The sequence below is a fragment of the Hyperolius riggenbachi genome, chromosome 6 (assembly GCF_040937935.1).
Source record: "Hyperolius riggenbachi isolate aHypRig1 chromosome 6, aHypRig1.pri, whole genome shotgun sequence".
Taxonomy (NCBI): domain Eukaryota; kingdom Metazoa; phylum Chordata; class Amphibia; order Anura; family Hyperoliidae; genus Hyperolius; species Hyperolius riggenbachi.
In genome coordinates, this window is record NC_090651.1 from 309967345 (window position 1) to 309978635 (window position 11291).

Genomic DNA, 11291 nt, shown 5'->3' on the forward strand with positions numbered 1-11291 from the left:
ACGTGGTTAGCAAAATAACCAGAAGCTTGAAAAATGCCGTTGCCTGCAAGGTTCACCTCACCACAGACACCTGGACGAGTGCCTTTGGACAGGGTCGATACATCTCCCTGACGGCGCACTGGGTGAACCTTGTGGAGCCTGGCAGTGACTCCTCCTCACCGGCTACAGCGCGGGTGTTGCCCACGCCGCAAACTGCTGGACCGACGTCCCTCAGAGGCACCGATCTCGACTCTGACTCCTTCTCCTTCAACGCCTCTCAAAGCTGTACCTCATCCGGCATCGGTAACCCAGCAATAGGGTCGTCTTGGAAGCAGTGCAGCACAGCTGTTGCCATGCGTCAGCAAGCCTTACTGAAGCTGATCTGCCTTGGAGATAAGCAGCACACAGGTGAAGAAATTTGGAAGGGAATCAAGGAACAGACCGATTTGTGGCTGGCACCGCTGGACCTGAAACCAGGCATGGTTGTGTGTGACAATGGGAGCAATCTCATTTGCACTTTAAAGTTGGCTAAGCTGAGACACATCCCTTGCCTGGCACACGTTATGAACCTAGTTGTTCAACGGTTCCTGAGGACATACCCAGGCATGGCAGATCTTCTGCTGAAGGTGCGACGAGTGGCCAAATATTTCCGAAAGTCCAGTACCGCTTCGGAGGGACTCACCAAGATGCAGGAGTGGTTCAATCTACCAAACCATCGCTTGGTGTGTGACGTACCCACGCGCTGGAATTCGACGCTGCACATGCTAGCACGCTTTTGCGAGCAGAAGAGAGCAGTGGTCCAGTACATGACGGCGCAGTCCCGAGGCGCATCCGGGCAGCTACCAAGCTTCTGTGGATCTGATTGGGCCACCATGTTGGACCTCTGCCAAGTCCTCCAAAATTTTGAGCAATCCACGTTGCTTGTGAGCGGTGAAAACTCTTCAGTCAGCATTACGATACCACTGCTGTGTTTACTGAAGAGATCAATGTTGCAGATCAAGGAAGCCGCAGTCAGGATGCAAGTGGGGGAATCTCAAGAGGACAACGATCAGCGTGATGATACCAACATCAGACAATTTGCGTCAGGAAACGCTGGTCCTCCCAGCTATGCTGAAGAAGAGGAGGAGGAACAGCTGGAGTTGGAGCAGGACTTGGATGCCCCCACTGCCGAGGGACAGAGCAGTGCACGATGGACTTCCACGATTCAGCGGGAATGGACAGCAGAAGAAGACGAGGAAGAAGGTGGGCGACGGCGTGATGCTGGTGATGATGATGAGGGTGCGTCAAGCTTAGAAGAACATGATGAGGATTCTGTTAGGACTGTGGCAGACATGGCTCAATTCATGCTAGACTGCATTGAACGTGACCCGCGCGTTGTTCGAATTCTGGACGACGTGGATTACTGGGTTTATACCCTTCTGGATCCACGGTACAAAGACAATGTTCAAAAACTCATTGGAGAAAGTGTCAGACAGGTCAAAATTGAAGAATACCAGCAGGCCCTTGTGGAGACATTAGAGAGGAGATTGAAATCCTCCTCCTCCTCTAGCCAGTTCCACGCCGACAGACTGACTTCCGCTAACCCAGGACGAGGAGGGGAACAAAGAACGCAAGCTGCAGGTAGTGCCCACAAGGGAATGGTATCGGCAGTGTCCTTGGAGTGGCAAAATTTTATGACACCCATGCAGCAGCCCACAGAACAGCAATCGCCCAGTTCCACCTCCAACACCGATCGCCTGCAGAAGATGGTCAAGGACTACATGTCAGATGGCGTAGCCGTGTTGAACAATCCATCTGCACCCTTCAATTATTGGGACTACGCAACACTCCCCGAGTCCGACCCCGACCAAGGACTATGAATATCTGTGATGGCTTAGCGTTGCCACTTTCCGTAATATCCCATTTCTATTTATTAATCACTGCATGGCGACAAAACTCATTGCTTTGCTTTGAAAATAATACAAGATTGTTGTTACCTGTGCCAAAAAAACCTGACATTTTCCGCATTTAAAAGACAATTTCCCTTTGAAACTTAAAAATCTTTTTCTCAAAAACTAGAAGGTCCTTTTGGAAAAAAATAGTTTCCTCTTATACCCCCCCCCCCCCCCCCTGTCCACATACCCTGAAAATTTGGTCTATGTTACATGTAAGGAGGCTTTGCAAAGCAGGAAAGTTCGGGTCCCCATTGACTTCCATTATGTTCGGTGTTCGGCACGAACGTACCGAACATCGGGACACCGTTCGGCCGAACGTTCTCGAACCCGAACATCTGGATGTTCGCCCATCACTGGCATGCATCCTTGGGTCCTAAGGGAATTAAGTTCAGTTATAGACAAACTCCTTTATCTTATCTTTTGTGACTCTCTTTCAACTGGCAGAGTCCCAGTGGATTGGCGTACAGCCCACGTTTTCCCATTATTTAAGAAGGGCAAAAAATAAGATCCAGGAAATTATAGACCTGTAAGCTTATCAGCTGTATGCAAACTATTTGAAGGGTTACTAAGAGATACTATACATGACTTAAAAGTAGAAAATAATCTTATTTCTCAGCAGCAGCATGGGTTTACTAAAGATAGGTCCTGTTTGACTAACATGCTCAGCTTTTATGAGGTAGTGAACGCTAATGTGGATACTGGGAATGCTGTAGATGTGATATACTCGGACTTTGCTAAGGCCTTCGACACTGTTCCCCACAAAAGTCTGGTGCAAAAGTTGAGGATGCAAGAACTGGGGAAGAGTCTGTGTGCATGGATAGGGAACTGGCTAATGGGCAGAAAACAAAGAGTTGTGGTCAATGGATCATACTCAAAATGGGTGACTGTTAGCAGTGGTGTCCCACAGGGGTCTGTACTGGGTCCAGTGCTCATCAATTTATTTATTAATGACCTAGTAGATGTGTTGCTATTTTTTCAGATGATAAAAAAATTGTGCAGAATCATCAACTCTCAGGAAGATAGTGACATATTGCAACAGGATCTGGATGGCTATATGGGCACATAAATGGCAGATGAAATTCAATGTTGAAAAATGTAAAGTAATGCATTTTGGTTGTACCAATGGTCTAGCACCATACAAAATAAATGGGATACCATTGAGGACATCAAACATGGAGGAGGACTTAGGAGTACTCATCGACAACAAGTTAAATAATCATATTCAATGCCAAGCCGCTGCAGCTAAAACTAATACAATTTTGGGATGCATTAAAAGGGAAATAAAAACTTGAGATGCTAGCATAATATTGCCCCTATTTAACTCTCTAGTAAGGCCACATCTGGAATATGGAATTCAGTTCTGGGCACCAAATTACAGGAAAGATATTGCAGTTTTAGAGCAACAAAATTGATGCGTGGGACGGAAGGTCTCAATTACCAAGAAAGGTTAGATAAACTGGGTTTATTTAGTCTAGAGAAGAGACGCCTTAGGGCTGGTGCACACGGAGCGGCTTTTTCAGCGTTTCTGCAGCCGCTTGCAGCTGCGGATATGCTTGGTCAATGTATCTCAATGGGGTGGTTCACACCAGAGCGGGAGGCGTTTTGCAGAAACGCATACTCCCGGGGTGAGACATTTTTTGGATTGTGGATGCGTTTCTGCCTCAATGTTAAGTATAGGAAAAACGCAAACCGCTCTGAAAAACGGCAGTTCAGAGCGGTTTTGCAGGCGTTTTTTTTACAGAAGCTGTTCAGTAACAGCTTTACTGTAACAATATCTGAAATCTACTACACCAAAAATGCTTCACAAAACCGCAAAATGCTAGCTGAAATGCTACAGAAGAATAACAAAAGCGTTTAAAAATCTGCTAGCATTTTGCGGATCTGCTAGCGGATTTTGGTGTGCACCAGGCCCATGAGGGGATCTAATTAACATCTATAAATACATCAGAGGGCAATATAAAAGCTTGGCGGATGAGCTTTTTGTCCATAGGCCTTCTCAAAGGACGAGGACATGATCTGCGCATGGAGGAAAAAACGTTTTAGCCATTTATTTAGGAAAAGGTTCTTTACAGTAAGAGTGATTAAGATGTGGAATGCATTGCCACAGGAAGTCGTTATGGCAAATTCTATACCTGCATTTAAAGGGGGTTTAGATGCTTTCCTTGCGTTGAAAGAAATCCATGGCTACAATTACTAGGTAATGCCCAGTGATGTTGATCCAGGGATTTTATCTGATTGCCATCTGGAGTCAGGAAGGAATTTTTGCCCTTTTGGGGCTAATTGGACAATGCCTTGTAAGGGTTTTTCGCCTTCCTCTGGATCAACAGGGATATGTGAGGGAGCAGGCTGGTGTTGTACTTTATACTGGTTGAACTCGATGGACGTATGTCTTTTTTCAACTCAAATAACTATGCAACTATGCAAACTGGTCAGCATTTGCAAGCTTGCAAATGATGCAATGCAGGGAGATCAGGCGAGTACTCTGCTGCTAGCCACCTGTGCAACAGCCACCTTGCTCTCTGTGCACATTGACATTGTGGCCGGGGCTATGGATTTGGGCAGCATTGGAGATGGAAAGGAAGAGGAAGCTTCTGCACTGGAGATGAGAGGAGAAATGAGTAACACTGATGGCTGCTGTGGTGGGAAGGCGAGCTGGCTACCTATACTGAAGGGAGGGAGGGGGTAGAAAAAGTAAGGAATTAAGGGAATCATCTGGATACCTATACTAGAGGCAAAGGTGGGAGGGGTCATCTAGCTACCTATACCGGGGGGGCCATCAGGCTACCAATACTAGAGGGAAGGGGGGCAGGGGCCATCTCGCTACCTATACTGAAAGGGGGCAGCTGGTGAAAGTGGCCCTGGGTGGTAAAGAGTAAAAATCCGGTCTTGTCCATGTTAGACCACCATCATTAGCAAACTGAATAACCCTGAATACAAATGCAACATATGAACAACATTTAACAGTGACATGGCACATTTGAGTTCAACCATGCCACAATGACAGTTCATTAGTGGAAGCTTGAACCGCAGGATCCACAAGTATGTAGCTAGCCACACACAAGGGTTTTTAACCACCCTAGCGTTCTGGAGGAGCTGAGCTCGTCCAAGAAAAAGTTGCTGTTAGTGTTTAGGACGAGCTCAGCTCGTCCAGCGCTGTCCCCACTCACCAGCGTGCACAGCGTGATCTCCGCCGCCTCCTCTGTGCTGCTGCGGCTGCTGCGGGGCTCCCTCTCCCTCCTGCTGGCTCTGATCGCCGGCGCCAGGCTCCCCAGGCTCCTCCGATCCTCCGGTCCCCGCTCCCCAGGCTCCCCCGATCCTCCGGTCCCTGCTCCCCTCCTCTCCGCAAGCCTACGGAGATCTGGCAGTCAGGGAAGATGGCGTAGCCCAGCCACTTCCTCTGACGCCGGCTCCTGCGCCCCCTAGTGTCCGTCGCGGCGACTGCATCATTGGATTACATAGGTACACAAACTCTATGTAATCCAATCATGCTACAGTAATTCAAAAAGTTGTTTGCACAAACACAAACACCTGTCAGCTCTCAATAAAAGCCCTGAACAGTTACTGGCTCTCCCTCTTTCAGAGTCCTCAGCGTCCAGTGTTAGTCTGTTTACAGCTATCATCTGTGATTTCTGTGCGATTTCTGTGCGATTACTGCTTTTTTTCCAGCCTTAGCTTCGTTCATATTACTGTCAGATTGCGTATTGCTTTCCGTCTTTTTCAAGACGCTGTGATCCCTGTGCGTTTGCTTTTGCTGGTTTTTTTTGTTTTGTTTTTTTGTCGCTGCTCGTGACCCCGTACCCTGCTTGGGGTCATGGCCTCGTCCTCCCGGAGGCGTGTGCGTGACGAGGAGTTGTTGGATGTCCTCGAGGCAAGCGACAGCGAAGACGAGCTCCTAGAGGAATCGACAGACAGCGATGTTCCCGGTAACCTGTCTTCGGAGACGGAGACCAGTGATGAGGAAGCCGAGGAGCCAGTGACGGTCGCACGCACCTGGTGTGAGCTGGGGAGCCCCACTCAAGCTCCGCCACCCAGGTTCCCCTTCACAGGGGCACCCGGGCAGAAGATCGCGTGCGACGAGAGTCCGCTGTCCTTTCTGGAGCTCTTCCTGACTGATGACGTCATCCGCAAGATTGTTGAGGAGACGAATCGCTATGCAGCGCAACATCAGCAGGGATCTTCTCTACCCAGGTTCTCGCGGAGCAGGAAGTGGGAACCTGTGACCAGCAACGACATCTGGGTGTTCCTGGGGCTCGTCATCCTCCAGGGAGTTGTTGGTAAGCCGCTGCAGAAGTGGTACTGGACCACTAATAAGATCCTCAGTACGCCCTTCTTTGGATCTGTTATGTCCGAGCCACGGTATACCCTCATCATGAAGTATTTGCACTTCGGAAACAACGAGGAGTTTGATGAGGCCACCCATCCCGCACCCAAGCTGAAAAAAATTTGGGACATATACCAGATGATTGTTGCGAACTTCAAGGCTGTGTATGTTCCAGATCGCGACATCACGGTTGACGAAAGCCTCATGGCATATAAGGGGAGACTGAGCTGGGTGCAATTTATTGCCTCAAAAAGGGCACGCTTTGGGGTGAAGTCGTATATGCTCTGTGAGGCCAACTCCGGGTACATCTGGAACTCTGTAATTTACACGGGCAAAGGCACCAAATTTGCCCCTCAGTTCAGCCAGTTTGGGTGTGCCACCTCCTCTGTCCTAACCCTAATTGAGCCATTGCTGGATCAGGGGTACTGCCTGACGACAGACAATTTCTACAGCTCCCCTGAACTTTTTGATTACCTGGTCCAGCATAAAACCGATGCCTATGGTACCTTGAGGGCTAACCGTCGGAATCTGCCGCCGGCCTTTTCTGCCAGGAAGCTGAAAAAGGGGGAGGTCGTTGCCTGGCAGAAAGGCAAAATGATGGCTCTAAGGTGGAAGGACAAACGTGATGTCTGTGTCCTCAGCACTATTCATAATGCCGAGACTGTCCGCACCACCAACAGGAGTAAACAGGAGGTGGATAAACCCAAAGCCATACTGGATTATAACAACACTATGGGGGGTGTGGACAGGGCTGATGGAGCCATGACTTTCTATCCGGCTGTCCGCAAGCAGCAGCGGAAATATTATAAAAAAAATTTCCGCCACTTACTTGAGCAGTGCTTGTGGAATGGCTATGTGCTCTACAAGAAAAGGTGTGTAAGGCCTGTACCCCACCATGACTTTGTCTGGCAGCTGACGGAAGCAATCTGCACGAAGTACCCCGCACCAGAGTCAACATCTAGACCGGGGCGCAGGGCATCATATGTCGTGAATCCGGCACGGCTTTCAGGGAGACACTTTGTGGAGTACTTGCCACCGACCCCACAGAAAGCAAACCCTACAAGAAGGTGCGTTGTTTGCTGCAATAAGAAGGACAAGGATGGCAAAAAGATGCGGAAGGAGACCCGCACTTACTGCCCAGATTGTGACGTGCCACTTTGCGCATTACCATGCTTCAAGATCTACCACACTAAAGAAGTGTTCTAAGGTACACTTGTAGCCTGTATAATTTTGTTTCTGCCTTCATTTATTTATTTCTGCATTGATTTATTTATTTCTGCATTTTCTTTATATTTCTGCATTGAGGAAAAATGCAAGGTATTTCAGTTAGTTATTCATAAATTTTATTTTATTTTTGACAAGAATTAGTGTTTGACACTTTTATTATACTCAGAATGCATACTAAACTCTTGCTTGGCTCATTTTGGTAAGTTACAGGAAAAAGGTGCTGAAAATTAAATGTACCGCTTTTTGCACAGAAATCCTTGGGAATCAGAACGCCGAGGTGGTTAATGGAGGGATTGTTTATCATCATCCGACACAATTCCAGCTAACACCGACATCTGATGAACAGATCCACCAGGAAGGATCGTTCAACAGGGATTATAACGGTCATCTATCGGCGTCTTTTCGTGTTCTTTTCTGATGATACTCAGGTGACACATTGTTCCTTGTTTTCTTCAAATGACAACCGTCTACTTGTGTACAGAGCTTTAGAACAAGGTATATTCAGAAATGACTGGTTAGAGTTTATGCTTAGGAAAGGCCATGTAAAAACAGCTGCTTCTGATTTGATTCATAGCATGCAAAGCAATTTTGGTATTTCTTCTTACATACACTGGCTTAGGCTAGGCTCACAGTGGTCATTTGCCTAAAGCCTGCATAATAACACATTATAATAAGTATGTACTGTAAAGGAAAATGGGTCTACACTTTAACCTGTGGAGGACCAGTGGTTTATACCCTCTTAGTGACCAGGCAATTATTACATTTCAGAACTTCGGCACTTTAACATTTTATTGCTCAGTTAGACAACTTAGCACCCAAATGAATTTTACCTCCTTTTCTTGCCAAAAATCAATATTTTTTTTTCAATACAAAACCCTATTTCTTTTAATTAACTACCCCCCAAATTAGCCCTAGACAGCATCCAAACACTACATTACCCATACATAGGCATCAGCTTATGTATGGGATCAGGTTGTGAGCCGTTGGGAGGGACAGTTAAGTGACAAGGCTATTCCCTGTACAGCGCTGCACTAGATCACAGTGCTGAACAAATGTTCTTTGCCATTTTTTATATTTATTTCAGCCTGCCAGCTCCGGCCGTGGCTGGCAGGCTGATGATGGATCCCGCTCTGTTTATCCAAGCGAACACACGTTCCCTGCTAATCCCGCCAACTGCACTTTGACGTCAATCGGCGTTAGGATGGTCCCCAGAGCTCCATTCTCCCACCACCAATTGCCGTTAGGTGGCCGGGAAAGGTTTAACACAAAAGCCTGTATACATCGAGTTAGAATAATGCGATCAGTTGCAACGCAGTACTGTGAAGAGACCCATAGAATTATATAGGCAGTGAGTTGAAAAGCAGAACTTTTCTGTAGCGCAACTGAGCACTGTGAACAGGGCCTAAAACAAACACATACGAGTATCTGTGTTTCCAAAAACAACCGATCGCAATATGCCAGTTTCCAATTCTATTTTTGAGCAACCATATTCTTTTGTATGGGCTTTAGGAACATTTTATGTCACGTACAAAACGCCTTCTGGATACCTAACGTACATGCAGTATGTTGTTTTTTATTCTTGATTTCGACCTGATGCACGTTACTATGATGTAGTATGACATAAACATATGTATGAAGACATTCTGTTTGAATCGTTGTTAAATATTCATTTGTCAATTCTGTTTCATGTGCTTTTGCAAGAAGACTAGCTGAACATGAAATGAGTTTGCAATGAAGCAGAAAAACTATATAAAGCCCCACAGTAATCTATCTAGTAAATGGTGTGCACAATGTGAGGCACTGCTGTATGAGACGTTATTGATGTTGTAATACAATGTAGGAATGAATTCACAAAATGGCACTGGAAAAAAAAAAGCCGTGGCCAAATTAAGAACACAACAAAACCTTCAAATAACATATGAAATAAAAAGCAACATTTGTATGCGCTTCAGAAATAGCTGCTTAAAAAGACAGGATTTTGACGAAGCTGAACATTTACTTTAACACTGCCTTACTCGAGTCATTCTCTGTCCCTTTATTACCCACTTAACGACCACCTAACGCCGATAGGCGTCGGCGGGTCGTTAGTGGTATAGCATGGAAACGGCCGCTCGAGCGGCCTTTCCATGCCAGTTCACGGAGGGTGTCTCCGTGAACAGCCGATCGCGGCTCGCACGCATAATGTAAACACGCAGGGAAGAAATCCCCGCTGTTTACATCATACGGCGCTGCTGCGCAGCAGCGCCGTCACGGAGATCGGCGATCCCTGGCCTCTGGTTGGCCGGGGATCGCCGGCATCTGATAGGCTAAAGCCTATCCTATCCAGCGCAGGACAGATATCCGTCCTGCGCATCACACAGGAAGAGGGAGAGGGGAGGAAGTAGAGGGAGGGCGGAAATCGCTGCGGAGGGGGGCTTTGAAGAGCCCCCCCGCCAAGCGCAAATAGCCGGCAGCGATCAGACCCCCCAGCAGGATATCCCCCTAGTGGGGTAAAAAGGGGGGAAGTCTGATCGCCCTGGTGCAATGCTGATCGGTGCTGCGGGCTTGAGAGCCCACGCAGCACCGATATCCTGAAAATCCCCTGGTCCTTAAGTGGTTAAAAAGGATGCAAATTGTACACCCTTAGGGCTGGTGCACACCAGAGCGGTTTGTGAGCATTTTTGAAAACGCTAGCGGTTTGAAAATTGCTTGGGTAATGTATTTCAATGGGATGCTGCACACCAGAGTGGTTCGTTTTTTCCACAAATGCAAACTCGGGGACTGCAGCATTTTTTAGACTTCTGTGGCATTTTTGCCTCAATGTTAAGTATAGTAAAGTGGAAAACCGCTCTGAAAAATGCTAGATCAGAGCGGTTTTCCAGGCGTTTTTGTTACAGTAGCTGTTCAGTAACAGCTTTACTGTAACAATATATGAAGTCTGCTACACAAAAACGCTCCAAAAAACGCTAGGCATGTTTAGAAAATCTCTCTTGCTGTAAAAATCTGCTTCAAAAACATCCAGCGTTTTGCAGATCTGCTAGAGGTTTTTGGTGTGGACTGGCCCATAAAGTAGTAACTAAGAAATAAGCATTTATTTTGGATTCCAGGAATCTTTTGGAAACCCTGCAGCTGCAACCGCTTCAAGTCAGTACGGGGAAAAGTTAAGTGGAGGGAGGAGTTAAACCATCCCACTTCAACATAAATTGTGGAGGTCATGGGACTTATGGGGACAAGTTATTTGACAGGCAGGGAGGGGAAGTATGAGATCAAAGTCTTGGCAGCAAATTGATCAGCACCAGTTAAAAGCTACACTGGATATTTATTTTTTTATTAGTCTAAAAAAACACAACTTAAAAAAATGAAAAATGTAAAATATTATTCTTATACATAATATATGGGATTTTTTATTGCCTCCAATTTAGGGATGACTATGAATATGGTAGGGTTAAGATTGTGAACGACAATTAAAGGATGCTCCTGGCGACAGGAGCGCAAATGAGGACGTGCAGAGCGGCCAGGGCCACACAGGAATCAACTTGCAAGTCAGTGAAACCGAAAAGAGGGGACCGGAGGATTGTTCCAGGTCATCGCAGGCACAGGGTTGCTGCAAGGGGCTGGTGGAAGACCCAGGTAAGTGAAACTTTTTTTTAAGTACTTTCAGGTTTCCTTAAAGAGGAGCTGTCGCGAAAATCTTAATATTTAAAACACATACAACTAAGAAGTACATTTCTCCCAGAGTAAAATGAGCCATGAATTACTTTTCTCCTATGTTGCTGTCACTTACAGTAAGTAGTAGAAATCTGACATTACTGACAGATGTTGGACTAGCCCATCTCATAGGGGGATTTTCA

At 46.6% G+C, this 11291-nt stretch overlaps 1 protein-coding gene across 4 annotated transcripts in view; it reads right to left on the reverse strand.

Annotated features, from left to right (window-relative positions):
• The window catches only part of GRIN2D (glutamate ionotropic receptor NMDA type subunit 2D), a 982184-nt gene that overhangs the window by 185431 nt on the left and 785462 nt on the right, over positions 1-11291 (reverse strand). The window lies entirely within an intron of this gene.